Raw genomic sequence first — 23,061 nt, forward strand, 5'->3', positions numbered from 1 at the left:
AATAAACAAATACATTTTTAAAAAAGTTGTCCTTCAGCATAAAATTAAGCACTAAGCCTTTTACAATTCCAAGATATATTTTTACAAGTGAGATCTAGCACCATATTTAACTTTTCTTACAACAATAAGGTTTGATTCACATCTATGCGCAGGTCATGCTCTGCTTACTGTCCGGTCAAATATTGTTGAGTGATTCTTAAATAGAAGTATTCAACAATAGCAGTCCAGTCAGGGTTCGGTCTGCTCACGATCTACTGGAAAGAATATTTGACCTGAGCATGAGTGGAACATGACTGGATCGAAGCTTGATTGCTGTGTATTGCACAACCTATAGTCAAGTTGAAGTATTCGGGCAGGTTGTTCTTACAATTAGCCCAGTTTGGTGCTTTGAAGAAGAGTGACAGATGTCGAAGACCTATTGGAACACAGAAAAAGATGAGTATAGATAAAATTGATTGATGGGGGCAATGAGCAAAAAATATCAAAATATTTTCTTCTCAATTCTGTTTGTAAAATAGCAGTCAAAAAATTCGCTTTTATGAACCTGAAATTAAAAAAAACCTGTCTGAAACTACCAAATTACTAAAACAGTCAATTAAAAAAAAATCAATGAGGAACTAACCACAAATATGATCTATGAGTACTAGTTGTTAATCAAACCTATTAAGGGTCATTTTCACAGACAACCAAATTGTCATTTTTTTGTGTGTAAAGAGTGAAGAGGTGTTGGTTAACCCTCTTGCATGGTAAAAAAATAATTCTTGATATCTAGCTCCGAATCAAGATTAAAGAAACTTGTTCTTCATTTACGGAAAAAGATACAAAATTATTCCTTGTTTTTTAAGTGGAGGGAGGGAACTCTTCACACGATGTGCGAAACAATTGAATCCTTAGAACTAGGCTTACAACCTAAATTATATTTATCATGTGTTGTGTGTCGGAAACTTTCGAATAAAATAAATTATCAGTAATGTGTATATGAAGCTGAGCCCAAAAATTTTCATGCCAAACTTAGACGAACAAAGTAGTATTTACCATTTTTGACATTTGCAGCTTTGACCATTGTAGCTGCAAATAAACATTTGCACTTTCCAACCAAAAGTATAACATCAATAAACAAACAGGCAACCTACGTGGTCAAATATTAACACAGCGTACTACAATGTCAGGTGGCCCAGGTGCAAATCTCAGCCTGTGCATCGCTGTTCTTTGTGATGTCCCTTCATCAATTTCATCATATCATATCACCACTCATCCTCATAGTTAGCAAAAACTGGCAGAAAAGCAAAGTAAAATCAACCAAATTAATCAATCTCCACTTTCGCAATTCTTTTTCTTCGAATGCCAGTGCTGTAACATCTAATTCCATTGTTGAAAATCTCTTAAACATTTGTAATTAGCTCAATCAGCAGGCTCTTTATACCGAAAAATCAGTGTATTCTGTCAAGAAACCAACACCAGGCTAACGATGATTGTACCTTGATCACAGCGAGGCTTGACCGCTAGTGTGAGCGGACTGTGACCTGAGCATTGCTTGAGCCTAGATTTGAATCAAGCCTAAACATCAAGTGAATTTAATGCTGCACACGTAAAATACTACATTTTTCAAAGAGTTTACATCTTGAGCCTCCACGGCATATTGGTAATCAAGGGGTCCTAGGTTTGATACATGGCAGAAGTACCTAGTGGTTCGGATCCCACTTTAAACTGTATGTCCAGTCCTGATTAGCTAATCTGTGCATAAAGTGCACTTCAAACAAAACATCAAAATGAACATCTTAAATATTTAGTAAGTTAAGGATTGTGCTCTTTTCTTCAAATATCGAAGGAATCAAACTCACCTGTACTTCATTCAGTTTTTTCTTCACTCCCATTCCCTTTTTTATAAACTGAAAGTGAGTGCTGGGAATCGAGTTCCCATGTAGCTGAATGGTTAGTTTTCTTGCATTTCATGTGAACTTTGTTGGGTTCAATCCCTGAGGGACTTTGCTGTTGAGTTTGCATTGGGAGGGTAACTGAAAAGTTGCTTCAAAAGAGAAAAAAATGGCTCTGGACTTGAAACCTATTTGAAAGCTCTGATAGTAGTGATACAGGAACCTACAAATGAAATTAATAGAAATAAAGTAATGTCAGGTTACAGACCATATATTAAATGTAACCTAACTTAAGTACACTCCATAAGCACAGTATGAATAAATGTTCATGACCACTACCACGTATTTGGTTATATATTTTTTGCTTTATTTGAATCACATTTTAGAAATAGTTTTTATATACGTATATAACATTCAGGTACTTAAGGAATAAATATTTTAAAGTAAATTTCACATCCTACTATTAGTACATGCAAGAAACTAATGAAATATTATTTGTAAGATGGTTATGTATAATTAACCTATTGTGAATGACTGGACTATATTTGTCCCACAAAAATAATTGCTTGATGATGGCTGTGCTTACATGTCTTCCAACATATGTGGTGGCATTTAACATATAATTTCTTGAAAACCAGAGATGATATTTCAGTTGTTTTTTTCTTTCTTTGCATGGTATACTCGAGTTTCAATGCAATATGGTTAAGATTTTTAAAGGGTCCGTGCAGTCTAGGGTGTTAGGTTTTGGGCTTGAGCCACGTGCTGGTGTGAGTCTCGGGGGAAGCATAATAGTTTTTCTCCTGAGATTTCGGCCAGTGTATGGGACCGATGGTCACCCACCATCGTGAGGAAATTGGGAAGCTGTAAATGAGTACCATAACCCATGCAAACCTACAACAACAACTACTGGGGGATCGTCATGCTGACTACATGCCACCCCATAACTGGATGGATGATCACCCATCTCTGCTGAGGCATGTGGGAGTGAGGCTGGCAGTCTGTAGGTAGACCTTGGCCCTCAAAGGCTGTCGCACCACATGTTATTATTATGAGGGGCGTTCCATAATTATTTACACTTTTGAGTGCCCTGCATCCCATGTTTGACCATTGGGCATGCCATGGCACTCACAAGTAGCTAGTACCTTGGTCTCTCACCTGATATCAGCATTGGACAGAAGCGGGAATCTGTGGAGTGTGGCCACATATGCTGTGCTATTAATGGAGGTCTCCAGTTCGAAGTAGTCGAGATTGTGACTATGTTCTTGCAAGCTGAGGATGCTGTCTGGAATGTCTGGTGTTTCCATTGCATTGGTTGGACTTTCGTCCCCGACTCATAGTATTGGAGCCATTGCCAAGATGGGGTTCCAGATGCTGCGACACGCACACCATAGTTCTCTGACTTTTGTTGCTTATCTCTGTGGTACTCAGGTTCTCAACTTACAGGACAAGAAAGTGAATATTCCGAGTGTTGCATGATCAATTGGCTGAAGATGAAAGCTTTTATTTCATTGAACAAACTAACACCTATCCTAACTGAATTAAAACTAAAATGAAATCGTACACAAGGCATTTTCAAACGAGTTACTACAACTCTGTAAAATGATTAACTGGATATTCTTCCAGTGGCAAATTATATTGTTGTCCTTGTTTGTTCCTGAGAAGGGAGTTTAGAACAGTTCAGGTTTTGTCACATTAACAACAAATCTAGCGGACACCATGAAAAAAACCTCAGCCAACTGTATGCCATTATTGCATTGAGGACGTTTGAATTACAAGAATACTCAACTATAGAAAAAAGTTAACTTAATCTACAAATAATGAGATGAAACAGGTTTCGACAAAACATAATTGTTTTCTCTAATCACTCATAAATTGCTTTTATTAATTTTTTCTTTGTTGTGCATCAACAATTTTGTTTTCTTTGTTATATCATATATGCTTTAAAATTATTATTGTCATATAATTTTAACGTGCCTCATGTATGTCACTTCTGACAATTTGTAACATACGTATTGTATATTTATTTGGTTCATTTCAGTAAGGGTTGAATCTTACTCGGTCCACTGTATTATATTCAGACATGCATGGAGGGGGGGGGGGGGGCAAGTGCAGGTGACCTGTTCCCCTGCCTGATTTAGCACTGCAGGCCACTGATATATATATACTATTACAGATTTTATCAAAAACATTTCTAATATTATTAATAAATCATAGATTTTACTTTAGATGCTTTACATTTCAAAGATTCAATATTGCAGTCAAATTTTTATTATTATCATTATTTTTTTGCTGTACTTAGAATTTTATAAGAATTGACTGGCTGGTTTGGCCAGAATCAAAGTATGAGTGTCATTCAAGTCAAACCGGGATCTCTTGTTTATTGGGTGAAGTATGCAAGAATAAAAAATAGAAGAAAAATAAATTAAAAATATGAAATTTGAGGGTATTCTTGGACACTTTTACATACTTGTGCACTTTATGAGCTTTGATTGTAAAGATCAGTGATTGTGCAAATTGTCACTTCTAAATGATAGCTATTGTCAGTCAATATATAAAGTCTTGTACCAGGACTTCTGTCTAGTTTGACAGACAGAAGAGGAGCAAATTTAATTGAAAATAGCTAAGTGTAGAAAAGAAAACTATCTATACCATGAAAAAGGGCAAGTGAAAATTATGTAAATATGATTAAAATATGTTCTATGAAGTGGGAAATGATCATATTATGCACACATCCCTTCAGAGTCAGATTTAGGCCTAGGGGCACGCAAATTATTTGACATTCCATTTTCGTGAATACTTCAGCTCAGTCCCGTAGCCAAGTAGGGGCCGGGGCAGGGCTGAGCCCCCCCCCCTCCCCTGGAACTACCATCAGCCCCCTTGACATTAAGTAAAACTATTTTTTATAATTTGTTTGCAGTGAAAATGTAGACAGCTCACAACACAGTTGCTATTGCTTTCGCTCATCTTGTTTATGAGCTGACGTGTAAGTAGCTGCAAGTATTTAGAAGATTATCTAGACTTTGTAAGTTCTTTCATAAGGGAGCTTCTTTATCTGTATCTTCACTGCCCCTGTTGCAACCTCCTGTTTAGACAGAAATCTGTGACTTTGATGTCATCATGCAAATTCCCTTCACATCTGTATCAAAGGCCAACAGCTCTAAAGTTTTGGGAACGAACGAGAGTTTCATTGCTTCGGCCGGAGGTGGAATGTACTGTACACACTGTGATTGAATATTGTGCATCTTTTTGTGTGTGATATAAATATCTGTAACATCTAAAGTAGTGGGGAGTGTGTAAGGGATGATTTCAGTATCAGTCAATTAACACTTAAGAGATGTTTTAAAAGATGTAGAAAAATGTAGTATATGTATGATATTTATAAATTTTATATAACTTGAACCCCCCCACACACACACACATAATTTACCTTCATTAAATACTGTTATTTTATTTAAAAATGGGCTTGATTTACAAAGCCCCCCTCTGAACCCATGAGCCCCCCCCCCCCCCCGTCTGGAGATCACTTCTAGCTAGGGCCCTGCTTCAGCTTTATGTTTTTAGCGTGAAAATGCTACAGTGTATACTTAAGGAAAGTCAGCAATGCTCTGACCTTCTCCTTGCAAATGATGCAAGGGTCAAGATTTATTGCTAAATATGTGGGGCAAGATTTGATTGATGTAGTTTATTTTACTTCATTTTCTGCCACTTTTGGCTAACTGGAAAGACTAGGATGAGATGGATGGAGGAACAATTACAAACATATAGGAACGACGCAGCATAAGCCCCACTGAGGATTATACTGACCGCGAGCCCAGATGCAAGAGCCTTGGTATTCTTCAAAGTGCAGTCCAGGATGTACGTACTACGTGGAAGAGAGGTTGACATTTGGGTGTCTTCGGAAAATGTGTGGAAAGAGAACAGTACATTCAGTGGCGTGCCCAGGATTTTTGAAAGGGAGGGGTTATGTATACTTTTTCTTGATAGTCTGCACTCATTTTGTCATATTTTCCTACCTTTAGCGTTCTTTTTTTTTTAGGAATACTGGTCCAAAGGGGGGGTCATAACCCCCACCAACTCCCCCACCCCCCTTGGGCACGCCACTGAGTATCTTGTATTTCAGGGTGGTAAAAAGTAGTATTCTGATAAAGACAAGAGCTTGTTTTCCAGTTCAGTTCTTCTCTTTATCAGTTGGTTGGTTGGATAGGTTATTTACTTGATATGTAGTTTACGTAAATTACCTGAAATTTACTAATAAATTACCTGCTGTAGAAAAACTTTTTTTTTTACATCTCACCTTTCTACAGCAAATACTTCTGCTAATTTCATTCATAGGTTTCTGCATCACTACCATCAGAGCTTTCAGATAGATTTCAAGACCAGACCCCTTGATTCCTATTTTCGAGTAGCTTTTCAGTTACCCTCCTACATAAGGGAGAAAATAAATTAGGGACAGATTAATTAATATTCTGTTGGTATTGGCCAATTATAGGTGCCTGGGTAGAAATTACCGAGTGTCAATTTATCCAGTGGCGGCCGGTGGCAACTATGATGGGTAGTGCCAAGGATCAAGAAATCTAAAAAAAAAAGAAACTCCACAATGCCCTCCCCCCACCCCTTGAGGTTGCACCAGTCAGGCATGTATCCAGGGGGGGGGGCTCGAGCCCCCCGAAAGTTTTCAGTTTGCAATAGATAAAAAATGAGGTTTTTGATTTCTTGTGGTGTGAAATAAAATAGTGTGAGGATAATTTTAGGACAAATAATTATCGAGGAAAGATGTAGAATGTTCTGTAACCCTGTTATTGATAATAGCACATATCCAAGATGGGGATCAGGGGACTCGAGCCCCCTCTCCCAGGAAATTTGTCAGTTTACACTAGATAAAATTAGGTTTTTGGCTTCTTGAATAATGTGACAATTATTTAAGGAGAAGTAATTATCGAGGCAGGACGGGGAATGTTTTATAACCCTGTTATTGTTAATAGCGCGTATCCAAGGTGGGAATCAGGGGCTCGAGCCCCCCCCCCCCCCAGGAAATGTTTCAGTTTACACTAGATAAAATTAGGCTATTGGCTTCTTGAATAATGTGACGATAATTTAAGGAGATCAATAATTATCGAGCCAACACGGAGAATGTTCTATAACCTTGTTATTGTTAATACCACGTATCCAAGGTGCGGATCAAGGAACTCGAGCCCCCACCCCCCTTTCAGGATTTTTTTCCGTTTACGTTAGATAAAATTAGGTTAAATGTACTTCAATAATATGATGATAATTTGAGAGTAATAATTATAGAGGTAAGACGGAGAATGTTCTATAACTTTGTTATTGTCAATAGCATGTATCCAAGGTGGGGATCAGGGGGCTTGATCCCCCCCCCCACACACAAACAGGCAATTTTCAGTTTGCACTAAATTATGTCTTTGTCTTCTTGAATAATGTGATGATAATTTAAGGAGATACATAATTATAAAGACAAGACGGAGAATGTTCTATAACCCTTTTGTTGATAATATTGCACAGAAACTTTCCTTGCGCTAACGGTGTTGTCGCAGCAAACGTTTTTGGAAGCTGCACAACAAAGGTAGCGCCACAAGTAGGACGATTCGTTGTAATTTTTAATCTCTGGAAAGCGCGGGAGGGAACGATCTGGAATAAGAGGAGTCGAACTGCTGGCAATATTTACGAATCGTTTTATCTGCGGAACGTTCTAGAATATAATGAGGATATTAATACGCGGCTTCAATTTCCTGGTTGATCTGTACAACAAAATCGGTTAATGAGACTTCAGATTATGACAATTCATACAGCCGATCAGTCAGTGTCCATTGGTTGCTTTATAAGATCTAGTGATTCGAAAATGAAAAGGACTAAATACCGTAAAGTAACAATGTCTACTAGTTCGGGTCCAAAGCTGAAGACATTGACGACAGCGGAACTTCCGGAGCCTCAGTGTAGTGCTACGTAGTTCAGGCCGAAGAGATCGAAGGTGAATATTTCAGCGCTTTATTAAAAAGAAATAAGCTTCACAGATCAACTGAAAATCAAAGTTTTGAGTGATGGTTTAGTTGTGCCCGAACAAAATTTCACGTAAGCAGTCCGAGAATTTCATGCCATAAAAAAAATACTTTTGTTTAAGCCTACTGGGTTCGCACTCACACAAATACTTAACTACCATCAAGGGACATCCGAAAATTTTATGAATGTCGAGAAGAGAAAGCAATAAGATGTTGCATATGTAGTTATTTTAGCGGAAATTGCAGGTTCTACCAGGACCCGAATCAGGTCTCTGGCATACCATGCTATTGCTCAACCAACTGAGCCACAGAGCCACCCTTGACTTCGACTGATTTTGCGCTAAAATGTATACATAGTACATGTTCTGTGTATGTCAAATCGTAAGATGTTACCGGTTTAATTAACAAGCGTAGAAAATATAGGAGATACAAGAAAACTGAGGGGCATTCCCACCGGTTGAGGAGACATTTTACTTCTGTAGTCAACACGAGCTGCCGCTTCGAGGTGACGATGACAGTGACCTACTAAGGGAGATTTCACACCGTGTCGCCTGAGGATTTCACAAGTCGAACGTTGGTTTGTGCGGCCTTTTGTGTAGCCACGGTGTGAAACGTTGCTGTTGATTGGCTCGTTCCATACGACATGTATCGCGTGTCCCTTCGGTCTGAAATCTTCCTAAGTCTTGAAGATGCAAGTCACAAGGATGGAAAATTAGGACTTTATTAAGGTTAGGTCCGAAGGCAGGCGACAGCACCCTAAAGGATAATATCCAAACCTGCAGGAAGAATGCATCTTACTTATGTCTTCAATAGATACGAAATGATAAAAACTTCTGGTGAGTTGATTTTAAAAAAATGTATCCGAGATAAAGAGTGGCGTACGCAGGATTATCGGATGGGAGACGGGTTACGAATACTACGTATTTTTGGTAGTCAGTCCCAGTGGCGCAGGAACGTTTTTCATTTAGGGGAGTACAAAATTCAACCTCCCATATATATATATATTATATACACACTCCTGCACGTATGTAGAAATACATTTGGGGGATCCAACCAAGTGTCGCAATAATAATACATAATAATAATTAGAATAATTATATTAAATTAAAATATTAATTAAATATGTAAATTAATTTATGTTAATTATTATTACATGAATAGGTAAAAGATCGTAAAAGAATAGATATATAACAGCACGTACTCATTATCTAGCTTTCGTGTTGTTAAGATCGCCAAGATTTGCATAAAACAACTGCCTTGGTAAGCATTTAATGTGAAATGGAAAAAGAATTGAATATTTATTGAATAACAAAAGAGGAGTTAGATCCAATTAACGAAAAGTAAAGTTGCTGATCAATATTTTATGGATATCATCATTACTACTGTGCATAAGTATTTGGAACCCTTCAAAGTCGTATGAGCCAAATTTCTTGCCTTCCAATAAATTCAGCAGAAATAACCATCCATTATATAACAAATGCTAAACAATATTTTGATTATTTACTTTTACTACATGATAAATCTTTCGGGGAGTGGGTCCGGATCCCTTGGACCCCCTCCAAATACGTCCTTGATACCTAGGTATAATGTGAAGCCATGGGAAACATTCTATTTTAGAACAGCACACACGAATGTCCTGTTATTTAATGCAAAATTTGCATAAATATATTTTTCTTTGTTTTTCTTAGAATTTAAAAAAAACAAAACAGATTTTAAAACCTGATAACAATTGTGAAACATATAAAGCTCTGGACCTCGTTCTGAGCTTATTTGGATTTAACGGGACGGAAAATCAGGAGTTCGAAATGTGAAAATTGCGAACAAAGATACATCTATTCATTTTAATGCAGGTTGAGATTAAAGGGGGTGAGGAGGATCTTGAGCCACCCCAACCAAGAATAAACATCTTCCACCCATTGAATCCGTATATCATACTTATAGAGTTCCACTTCAGATCAGTTCATTCTAATTTTAAAGTCACATAGCTACGCATAAAAATATCTTTAAACAATTTATGGCAGATGTGTACCACATCCAACGCCTTTTAGAAGCCATGTATGGGGCGTTGTATTAAAGAAGAAAGAAAAGAACTGAGTTGAGATGGTTTCCGATCAACTCGTAAGAAATCTAACTTTGAAATATTTATGAAACATTTGACAAAGCATTTATTTGTTATATATGTAGCTGTACCTAATGACACTCTTCAAGCACTGAAAGTACTATCATTACATATACAAAACCTAAATCCTTCAGATTTCAGAGGAAGCAAGGAAAGCCATAAACTCAAAAGTTTTTCTTTTTTCTTTTCAATCTTTGGTGGTCAATATGAAGAGCCGGCCAAGGTTTATTTTCGTATGGAGTGGTATTAAATGCAGATACATACGTGTGTTTTAGGGTGACATGTCAATTTCTTGTGAATCTACAAAGAAAATCCAAAATACATTCCCACCTCGCCGGCCTCCTTGGCGGTAGGGTTAGCATAGTGCGCTATGACGCCAGAGGTCCCAGCTTCGAAACCCGACCTGGGCGTGGGTGTTATTTGTGAGTGTCCATCAATTCCATCATATCATCACTCATATTCATCTTCGCGATTAGCTTAAAGTGGCAGAAATGTGAACTAAAATAAACCAAATAAATCAATCAAACATTCCTATCTCACTCCAGAGACCTAGCGAATCCAATCCAAAATCTACCAATAGAACCTGCAGTGAGTCTCATTTATCTCGTGCATTCATATGACTAATGAAATTTTCTTACAGTTTGACTTTAGTGTTTAACTTAAAATGGCGTTGTGTTTGTGTTGCATTCGATATCAAAATCAGATTTTAAGCAATTAATGTCCAATTATAAGTATACCTAATGCATAGGTAAAATAAGTCCCCCCTCTAATAAAATCGCAGATTGCACCCTGTTTAAATGTCTAGGAAAAATTTCATTTCACCTAGTAATGATATTGCAATGCGCTGAGTCGAAAGTTGTCACAGCTTCATCTCGTCTCCTGTGTGGTGAGGTCCTTCTCGTTCTTGTTTGTGCTTATTTTTGTTTCGGTTTCCACTCTGAAGTTGTTAGAACATATTCTAGATTCACTTCATGCTCAGGTAGGCTAGTCTGGACTCTATTTTATAAAAAATCTCTTAATATATAAGTTTAAATATAGTTTTCCGAACACCCTCTTACAAAGTTATGAAAAATATGGGTGAGGTACAGGAGGGCATTGTACCCCCCAAGTTGGTCTGTCGTGTCTCGTCTCGTTCGTGTAAGAATTTCGTTTCGGAAAATTCCATTTTAAATATTCAAAAGAAAATGGGGTCAGTCATACACTCTTCTGATGAAGATTTGTATTTTATCTTCGAATCGACGCGACCAATTCTTTAGCAAAGTGTATTCCCCTTACGCAAAAGGAGCATTCGTCTGCAGCGTGATTTTCTGAGAGCAAATCTGATTCCATCGTTCCACACACATTTTAAACAATTTTCATCTCCTTAAAGAGGTATCCAAGAACATAGGTCAATGAACTAACTAGTAGCAAGCACAATGTAGTATGTAGTAGAATACGTTTAAGATGGTTTGAATTTCTGTGGTAAGGAAGATAAATGCTTATAAGTTATTAAAAATATTCACTTTTTTATTGGGCGAATTTAAAATAGGTTCTTTTAACTGTAGCACCTTGCGTCTGCTGTCAAATTACCAAAGGGGGGGTACAGGGGGTACAACTCGATTTACGGATTTAGGGGGATACAGTAGCCCCCTTCAAAAATTTGGGGAGGTACAATGTACCCCTGTACCCCCCTGTTCCTGCGTCACTGGTCAGTCCTCATTTTGCCATCTTTTCGTGTCTTTGACGTTCCTTTTTTAAGGAATACTGGATCAAATGGGGTTATGATCCCACCAATCCTCCCTTGAGCACGTCACTAGAAATAAATGAGTAAGCATTTGATCATATTGGGAGACGAAACATTAGATGTGTTGGGAACGGAAGGGTTTTCACTGTGCATTAATTGTTTCACGATCCAACTGTATTCGAGAAGACTTTCTTTGTTTCGTGCTGATATACGTGTATGACAAGACTGCAAGCTGTGAAACAATTTTGAACACTTGCGATTGCTTAGGCCTGAATATGAACAATTTGGTGGGTTTCGGCTTTTATAAGAGCTGCAAACATGGAAGGACAAGACACATTAGTGGTGTTCAGGCTCGAATCAGAAATAAATATTCGAGAACTGTCTGCATCCAGTTCGCAGCCCACAGCTTGAATCTCGCGTTGTCGAGTGAATTGTCCATCCCGTGCATGTGTAATAGCTTCGTAAAAACACTCAAGACACCATAGATGTTTTGATGCCTGATGAGAAGAAATGGACAAACACACATACTCTGGTTCCGGCACACAATGTTAATGCATGGAAACAGGGGAGTCGAGTGGTAAAAAACGTTCCAATTTCACGTCCTGATTAAAATGGCAGCTTTAAACAGTGGCATTGATTTAGGGGATAGTTGCTCCCCTTTTTTTGCCTCGTAATCCTAGGCCTTGTCTACCAAGAGAAAGTAAACTTTCCTTGCACCCTTCCCCTCTCGTTTTGAAACCCAATGGCCACCACTGGCCTTGTTTAAGTAATAACGTACTAATCCGATTCATCTTCACTCACTAATTTATCTTTATACACTACAGGACACTTCCCTAAAAGTATAACAATTACAAGAGGTAAGGAAAAACAAATCCTATCACCTTTTCCTCCTCCATGCACACGTATTCTAACTGGATGTCGAAAATATCTTGGTTATGAAAAGAAATTGTCGAAATGTCAAAAGAAACTCGCATCATCATAGGATTTTTTACTTTTATATTTTAAAAAAAGTTTGGATGGCCCTCTTGGTGCATCTATCTATTATCAAAAATGTTAATTTAACTTTGGAAAAATACTAGGTTCGTTTCTCCAAAAGTAGGCAGAAATTACTTCCCCAACGGGTCTTACAAATCAGTCGTATTTAGCGACTTTTCTCTGAAGGTGGTAACTGTGTCAACACTGTGAAAATTCCCTCGCCGTGCCAGGCGAAGACGGGCACGGTTTCTTTTGGGCTAACCCCACTCCCTGCCACTTTGTTCTCGACTCATGGTGGAAATGTTCCTCGCTGAGACTTCTTCAACCCTCTGCACGTGTGTCAACTTGGTTAGGTCCATGGGTTAGGCCAGCTCTTGGGCGGCACGGACTGTTGCCTCGCGAGGGTATGAACGAAACAGCTGGCGATGCAGTGAGGAGGTTGGGGCGGTCGTCACGTCAGCTTGACCGATTGCAAGATTCGAATCTCCTTGTCTGTAAACTATCAATGTATTCATTTAACAATACTTGGCGAGGTATGCGTTTCTTCTGACGGTAGTGACATGGCAAGGCGGTTCTACCCTTTGAGCCGCTGCTGAATTAATCTATAAACAGTCTGTAATTTGGTGCAGCATTCTGCCATTTTGTTGTTAATTTTTATGGACATAACATATAAACCATATACATAGGGCCTCCTCGATGGCTCAGTGGTAGCGTCGTTGCTTTGTATTCAAGGGGTCCCGGGTTCGATACCCGGTGGAGGCACATAGTGGTTCGGATTCCACTTTAAACTGTAGGTCCAGTCCTGGTTAGCCTTACTGTGCATAAAGTGGACTTAAAACACCAAATCAATCAATCAATCCATATACACCCAGTTTTGTGAAGTAAGTAAATATGCAGTTATTTTTCTAGTGTTGAAATATATGTTATCTGTTGACATAAATTTAGGAATGAACCAATACAGATCTATTGATATCAGAAAGTATCGGTTGGAATTTATTCCTTGATACTGGCAATTATTCCATAGTCTGTCTTGCAGAATCCAAAGGAGTTATGTGTCTTTCACGGAGTTGCATGCATCTCAGAAATTATGCACAGTCGAGGGTGCCTGCAGCCCCCCTCCCGGAGATATCTGGGAAACGTTCATGTAATTTGAATGGTGAAATTATAGCGATATTAGCAATATTTTATTACAAATAATGTTTTGTTTTCTGCAATTTACAAGCTGTCAGTTACAGCACTTAGCTGCCATGTATAACAATATAGTGAGAGAACGTTTTCACAAGAGACATTAGAATCATATTGACTTCCGTAACTAGAGGTTTGCGGGATAATTTTTTTTTTCTTCAGGATTCGATTGGGATGGAAATATTAATAATCCTCCTGACATTCGGGACTGAAAATCGGAAAAATCTCGAATTATACACACTATTTCATCTTCAAGGATTTTTTTTTTCAACTTCTGGAATAAAAACTCAATTTCAAGAAATTTCAGACACTTATAGTGCAAAAAATATCAAGAATCAACAACCTCTTTTCAATAATATTATTTGGAATTTGTGGGTTGTTTGGGATTACGAAAAGTTGGGAAATCATTTCCTGAAGTCGGGATCTGAACTTGATAATTCACACCCCGTCATTTTGAATTATTACTTCTTTTTTTTACAGTAATCTTGAGCATGTAAAAGTATGAATCAGAGGTTACCACGAAGGACAGTACTGTTAGATATCTGAGCTTTGTGAAAAAGAACAAAAAGATGAACTCTTCATCAACAAAGCAAGGCGAATCCAGTTTCTAAGTAGCAGACTTTAGTCCGAACTTGTATACAGTGACAAAGGATTCTCAATTAAATTTGAATTTTATAATTTGTGAAGTATAATAATAATAATAATAAAGTTTCTATGATTGAAGGGCAAGATATGCAATCTTACTCTGCCCTTCCCCAGAGAAAATATCCTCCGGGTGCCCTTATTGGTAAGTGTCCAACTTACAAATATCCATGGCAGACATAATTTCTTCTGATTTCAGTTGTCAAATTTACATTCTCTCGTCTCGAATTAAAAATTTTAGAAAATTTTCAGTTCCATAAAATACAATTTCTTCGCATGTATTTGGGCACAAAAAGGATCTACAAAGAAATCATGAACCCCAGCATGTCAAGTGTAGTGTTTTACAGTTATGATTAAGACGACAAAGGAAGCTCCCACATTGTTTCACAAATGGGTGCTTGTTGGAATCTCCATATTTTGTTTGAATTTCTTACCTTTAACCCACTTTTGATTATGTCGCTTTTGTGTGTTTGTGCATACAGTGGGCATATCAGACTAGGGCCAGTGTTATTCACATGAATTTCTTGGACAAATATGATCACGTTGGAATAGAGGAAAGAAACCTACATCAGCTTCATTTGTAATCAGCATACGTACTATACAGAAAGGAAACTTAAATTTCAAGCAGTGTCTGCAAGCCTATTGTGGAAAAGAAATCCTGTGATTATAGCACACACTCAGTTGGTTAGCACACTGGATTTGTAGTAAAATCACAGGTTTGTCATAGGTTCGATCCCCACCATTGGAAAAGATAAAAAATCACGTGAACACAAGAGATGCTCTGTTGAAATGTAGTGTTAGATTAAAAAGCAGTACTAAATGATGATGATGGATAATTGTCCAATTAACATTGCACGAAGAACCATGAGAACCATTGTCACCAACATACAGAGAATTATTACAATAAACTTTGAAAGAAAGCATGCATTGCCTTATTTTTATTTTGTTTATACAGTCACCTTTTACACATCTTACAGTGTCTTAAAACCCATTGTAATCTAAAATCTCAATTACAATTGAAATGCACAACTACTGTAATTATCTTAATCTCCTTGCTTGATGTACAGTGAAATGCCGTGTTATTCAAAACTGTGTTTAACTGATTGCGGTGAGAAGGATTATTAGACTCACAAAGAACTTGCATGCCCATGCAAGGACTCGAACCTGGGAACTTTAGTAGCAAAGATCAAGCCAACTGGCTTCTTCAAATCTGTGATAGCAATGACCACAGGAAGATATTTTTTAAAAAAAATACTTGATCCCACCTGAACGAGGTTCTCTGGTGAACTGTAACATTTGCAATTATGAAGTCATGCTCTATGCAGTAGGCTAAGAGCATCCAAACCTGTGGTAGAGCAGCCACAGGCAGAACTTCACCCATAAATAAAGAATTTCTGATTCTAATTCTAATATGCAGGGTCGGTGGTCGTGGACCTAATTACATTGTATACCTACATTACAGATAATGCGTAACACACTAAATTCAGTTTATATGTAGTAAAGTGGGCCTAGTGCCGGAAGTGAGGAGGGATGGTATCCCCCAGGTAGCAAAAGTTTCCCCCCAGCCAATCCCAAGGCTAGACCAAACATCCCCGAATCTAATATTTTCCACTTCTAGTGCTGGGTGGGTCACATGAAAAGGCGCAGCCCTGCTGTAGACTAACCATGAGTGGATGAAGTGGGTGATGATGCCCTTCCACCTCAAGAGACTTCCAAAAGTAACAACGTAAGTCTTCAATTAATATCACAGTGGTGGCTGGTGGCTCTGAATTAGGTAAAGGGCTAGTAGGAAAAAATGGGGTAATAGAGAATTTTATTATTATTATTAGAATTCTAATAAGTATGTAACTATTGATCTAATTTTCTCTATTACCCCATTTTTTTCCTTATTAGCCCTTCACCTAATTCAGAACCACCAGCCGCCATTGTAACCTAGGTGGGAGATGTCATCATGTTAAACATAGGAGCATCCCCTAAGATCTTCCAGGTCTTGATCAAACATCCCCCACCCATTGATTTATCTAACCCTAACGCCCAATTTAGGATAATTTTGGCTCCAAATTTACCCGTAGACCTTCCCCCAGATGGAAAATTCTGGACGAATCCCTCAGGCCTGTAGCCAGAATTTTATTTAGGGGGGGGAGCTCATCCCTTTAGCAGCAGCTGCCATGTAAAGGCGAAATGTGGGGAGAGGGCAGTAGCCCCGAGGATGATTTGATTGATTGGTTTAGTTTATTTTACTTCGCGTTTTGTTCCTTTTGGCTAATTTGCGAAGATGGGGATGAGTTATGAAATGATGAATGGACATTCACATACAACCAAGCCCGAGCGGGATTCGAACCTGGGACCCTTGGCGTCGCAGCGCGATGTGCTAATCACACGGCCACAGGGTCCGCCCCCCCCCCCCCCCGAGGATGAATTTCTCAGTATATTACCACTTAATATACAAGATATTTAATCCTGCTAAGGAAGTAAAATTAATTACCACTATACACTATTTAAATTAGATATTTGTAAAATGTCGGGGGCGCTTCACCTTCAGCCCCCCGAGCCCTCCCATGGCTACGCGCCTGGAACCCCTGCATGCCCCTGCTGAAGGTGATGCTTACGCAAATTTACCCGGGTAATGATTTACTCAAATGGTCTTAACCTGGAAGATTGCATTTCGCCCGCCCCCGCCCCTTAATTCGAGCACCGATTAACATAAGAACAAATGGTCATAGCCGCTATTCACCGGATGTTTACATTTCTGTGCTTCCTTGGCGCTGGCGGGGACTGCACTTCCGGTTTTGAAAATAATAACATTGAATTCAAAGGTGTAAAGGCAGTGTCTTCGGAAAAGGCGACAATATTTGTGTTGATTTTGGTTTCAACATGAGATAGGGAACAAACAATTGTTCTCAGGTATCTATGCATCGTTTTCAGACAGACCCGATGCGGAAAAATCAGTCGATTTAGGCAGTAAAGCGAAAAGATTGGACCAAAACACGAGGGAGTAGGCTCTGCAGTCGGCACTTCATCAAATCAAACAGGGACGTCGTTAGGGGGGGGGGGGGGGGCATGCAAGGGCACTGGCCACGGGTATATTGTTCTGTATTTGCTGGAAATTTTACTTTGATGACTAGAGCCCGGAAGTTCAGGCATTTATTTTCGTTAAAATAGGCAGGCAAACAGGCATTTATAATGTGGTAAATAGGCACTAAAAATGAAAAAAAGGCAAAAGAAACCGAAAAAAGGCACATTTAGAAGTCGCTTACTTTTATCTATAATTTCTGGCAAAATGTTAAAATCTAAATTTGGAAGAGCATTTCAATTTTCTCCGTCTTGATTGCACATAACTACAAGGTGCTTTTTAAGTTCTAAACATTCATTGATAGTCGTCTGTCTGAGAGAATGTTTTTCATAATAGAAAATGATCTTTCTACTTCGACAGAAGTTATTGGAGCATACATATAACAAGCTAATGTAGCTGGACTCATTTTGGTAACAGCATTTTCACCTTTTAGAATATCACAAATTGTTTTCAATTGTTTCAAGTCCTCATTTGCACTCACTACCCGTTAGCACTTTTCCGCAACAGCTCACCCCTTTTCTCCTGGCACTTCCATCATCTGCTGCATAGATTCCTCGAAGATTTTCATGGATGCTATAATTGTAATTGTCTCTGGCAATGCATCATAATGTGCAAAAGTAAACTTGAATAGCACAGGAGTTTTTTCACTTCACGAATTGAAGCCGCTTCACTTTCTGGAAGAGCATCGATCACCTCACTGATTTTTTGAAGGTTGTTAGCATAATATATAGCTGCTGATATCCAGGTTCCCTATCTCGTCAAGACTGGTTGCTGAGGTAAACTAAGCTCAATCGCAACTTCCTGAAATTTTCGGGTTCAACAGGGAGATTTCAGAAATATCTTCTTTGTGTTCGAAATCAACCTGTCCACGTCAGCAGTCAATCATGCACAAGAAATGTTAACCGAAAGGCAATATCCTGACTCAGCATGAAATACTTTTTTCTCACACTTTTCTCCTTCAGCAATGTTGAAACATGCGTGAGTTCAATATTACTTAAATAAGGCGAAAATTATTCACATAATAAACGGAAGAAAAATAAATGCCAACAACGTTTTTTGGGTGAAAAATAATTTATATACACATTTTTTTTAAAAAAATGTCAAATTTCATTGAAAAATTCAAAAAAAGGCATTATAATTAAAAATAGGCAGTGGGGTCCCAAATAGGCAAAATGAAAAGGCTTCTAAAACATTCGAAACAACATAAGAAACGTATATCCGGAAAAATTTTATCAATATATGCAGTAGATAAAAAGAGGCATTTTGCCAAACTTCCGGGCTCTATTGATGACAAATGTTGCAAAATAATTCTTCAGTAAATTTTGCTTGCAGTTTGAAACACTTCTTCAATTTTCAGTAGCACGAACCCAAGCAAGGCATTTCTTTCTTATTTCCCTGTTTATTGCTTCTTGAACACAAACAGATGTATTGGGAGGGGATGCAGTTAATGGTTTTGTGGTCCGCCCCGGTCAGGGAAGTCTGAGACCTATTGAAAATGCACTTTTCCTCCCTGCTGCACACCGGATCCAGAATCCCCCCAAAACCAGTGACGTGCACTGAGGAGTAGCTAGTCTAGCAGAGATAGATCAATCAATCTCACATCTCGAATTATATTCAAATCACAATATTTATTGTCTTGTTAAAGCCACCACAGCTCATATGCAACACTTTCTTTTCCACGCGCTTCTCGCCCATCGGTGTTCTCCGCGGGCAAAGCTGGCTAGATACCCTAGCTCGCTCTTCTTCCGCCAGACCAGTTTCCAGGTAGAAAAGGCTGCCCCAAAGAAAAGGAAGATTTCTACCTCTACCTCCCTTGCCCCCTCTCCCCGCTGCAATGGTTGAAAGCCCGTGCTTTCAGGTCCCCCAGTCTATCTCCTAGAGGACAGATAGGGGATTGGTTTCTCATAGATTTTTTTCTAAATCCTCTAAAGAACTCAGGGTAAAATTTTCTGCAGTTCTCTGTATTTACACATATGGGATGTAGTTTTATTATTTATGAAATGGGAACGTGTTATGTGCAGACTATAATGTTATGCTTGCTTTTTTTTTTTTTTCAAGTATGGAATATATAATGATAAAATTACAAATATGTGCTCGGGCTCTCACTCTCGTTTTAGTAGTGTTTTATTTAAATATACTACTCTTGGCCTCTAACAGTCATAAATACGGATGTATTTATTTGAGCAAGAGAACGCGCGTTCATATTGTTGTTGGATTGGTTTATTTTACTTCGCTTTTCTGCCACATTTGGTTATTGTGAAAATGAGGATGAGTGATGATGATATGATGAAATTGATGAAGGAACCTCATATGAACAATCCAGGCCAGGATTCGAACCCGTGATGAGTGCGCATTCTTGTCCTATGTGTTGTACTCTGCAGTGAATAATGAAATAATTTGGAATGAAAAATGTATCTCAGAACTCAAAAAGCCAAATGAATATTATTGAAGAAACTACAAAAAAGTGTGTTTTGTTACCTGTTTTGTTTCTGTGCATAAAGTGGACTTAAAACACCAAATCAACCAACTGTGCGGGAGTGGTTATCACAGCGCACTACGACACCAGGAGTTCCGGGTTCGAACCCCGTCCTGGGCATGAGTGTTCTTTGTGTTTGTACCTTCATTAATTTTATCGTATCATCTTCGCAATTAACCAAATGTGTCAAAAAAGCGACGCTAAGTATAAAAAATGAAAGCAAATCATTGATTGATTGCTCGATTTGGTTTATTTTACCTCGTTTTTCCGCCACTTTTGGCTAATCGCGAAGATGATACGATAAAATCGATGAAGGGACAAACACAAAGAATAGCCATGGCCAAGCTGAAATTCTAACCCAGGATCTCTGGCTTAGAGTCAAATCAAATCGTTTTTAATTTTCGAATGTGGGTGGGGGTTACATGTACTCTTTTTAGTATTCATTCATAATTTTGTAATCTTTTCCTGTTATTGACATTCTTTTTTTAAGGAATACTGGGCCGTAAAGGGGGGAGGGGTGTGACCCACACCAACCCCACCCCCCTTGAGCACGCCACTGACTGCTACCCCAAGTGTCGACGTCACCGCACGTCACTGCCCAAAACCCGCACTTTCTCTTCATCTGGCCCTGCACTGGCTCCATGGGCGCCGAAAGGACGACACAAAGAGGAAGATTTAGCTACGGGTGGCTAGAATTTTCTACGTTAATTATTTTATGGTTCAGAAAAGATATCCCCATGCGTTTCAAATTCCAAGAACAGAATTCTATTGCTTGTCCCTTTTTCGGCGCGGGAGTGAATGACATAGCGGTTCTTCTCACATTCACTCAACCCTCCTGCTAATGACCTGCCCTGCAAGGAGGGAAAGGCCACTTTCTGAAAATTCGGAGAAACATCGAAGCGGCCGGTTCGTTTGTTGATTTGGTGGACAGTTGATATCTGTCAGTTTGAAGTAGGATATATTGTCCGAGCGGTGGTAAACTTCTGTAAACGCGAGAAGATAGCATCACAAAGTGTTTGTGATCTCGTTTTCCTACATCGCGAGTAAAATGTCGAATGAGAAGCTGCCAGATTGTCTTCCTCTGGAAACAATGGATCAGGATCGACTGATCCACCAAATATCCAACATATTGGCATTCTAAAAGAGAGTCTAACTACCACACAAGATCCTGGGTTCGACTCCCAGGGTGGTTGATCTCATGCATAATGAAGAATAAACCACGTTTCAATTAAGGAAGGAAACTAGGTGTGTAGCAATTGTTTTTACAGCCGTCTGCATGCTCTATATAAGTACTATGTTACAAAATTTGTATATATTTCTGATTTTCTGTGGTTTTTCTTCATTTAGCCTCCACCTCCAAATGCGGAAGCTGCTGCTGCTTAGGTGGGTGGCTAGGTTGGCTAGACATACAAATATAATTAATCCCTAGTCATACAGCGAATAATACTTATAATATAATCATGAGTTATGGAGAAGCAAATAACTTATCAAACATTTTCTGTTTCTATTTGTTGTGCAGTGGTTAACAAGGTGCATTACGATACCAGGGGTCCTGGGTTCGAATCCCGGACTGGGCGTGTGTGTTCTTTATGATGGTCCTCTCATCAATTTCACATCACTCATTGTCATCTTCACGATTAGCCAAAAAGTGTAAGAAAAGCGAAGTAACATAAACCAAATCAATAATTTATATATTTCTATATTACGCCGATTTTCTACCTCTTGGGTTAAATGCGACGATGAAGATGAATGATGAGCCGAAGGAACGGCGATGGGACAGACATGATACAACCATACCTGTCCAATGCCCGAACCTTAGACCTCTGGTTTCGTAGCGTGTTATACTCAGTGGAATTCTTAGGAAGAAAAACTGTAAAAGTAGGGTGAAAAGAAGCAAAGTTGTACGATGCGTAAAAAGTCATGTTTAGTTCTTCTAAAACCTTCCAATTATCGAGTTCGTGTTTTAAGTCCACTGTATGCACAGTAAGGCTAATCGGGGATCCGAACCACATATATGTGCCTCCACCGGGTATCGAACTCGGGACCCCTTGATTGCAAGGCGGCGACGCTACCACTGTGTCATCGAGGAGGCCGAGAAAAACTTACAATTAGTCAGTCAAATTAATATTGAGGGACAAGGCCTGCGAAGAGTTCTTTCATTCGGTTGCGCGTGGTCATCACATCGAGTCCCATAATTTCGAGAGCAGAATTTGCTTCCAATCGTTTTCAAGTACTTCCAAAATTGTCCTAACAATGTTGGAACAGCAGAGAAATTTTGGAACTAATACAAGCAGGCACATACCCAGGGAAGGGGCTCGGAGGCTGCAGTCCTTTCCCGAAATCCTACAAATATCTGATTTTAATAATGTGTAGTAGTAATTAAATTTACTTCATTAACAGGATTAAACATCTTGTATATGGTAAGTTGCAATATACCAAGAAATTCATCTTCAGCGCATTTACTCCTCCCCCCAACGTTTTCGTATTTAAATGGCGGCTGCCGATAAGGGATAAGCCCCTTCCGAAATCAAATTCTGGCTACCGGCCTGACAACCAGCGATCGAACCTTGAACCTTTCGATTGATTGATTAATTGAACTGGTGTTTTAAGTCAGCTTTAAGCACAGTAAGGCTAATCGGGACTGGACCTACAGTTTAAAGTGAGATCCGAACAACTATGTGCCTCCTCCAGGTTGTTGAACCTGCCGAACCAAAGACGAGAGCGTAATTATTTGAGCGTGTGAGAACTTTGTTTTATCCAGTGCCATCACATATTCAGTTTTCCACACACAAATAAGATTAATTTTAAGAAATTAGACGAGTGCATATAATTTCTTATCGTCATCATTTCCCAAGTGAACAATCAGATGCCATAGAAGACTCGGGCCCGTCCTTGAACTAAGAGATACCGTTACCGGATTCAATTCAGGTATGAACTGTATACATGAGATGCCTAGCTTGAACTCATTACGCACACATTT

Source organism: Lepisma saccharinum, chromosome 5 (genome assembly GCF_977018435.1).
Source record: "Lepisma saccharinum chromosome 5, izLepSacc3.1, whole genome shotgun sequence".
NCBI classification, from domain to species: Eukaryota; Metazoa; Arthropoda; class Insecta; order Zygentoma; family Lepismatidae; genus Lepisma; species Lepisma saccharinum.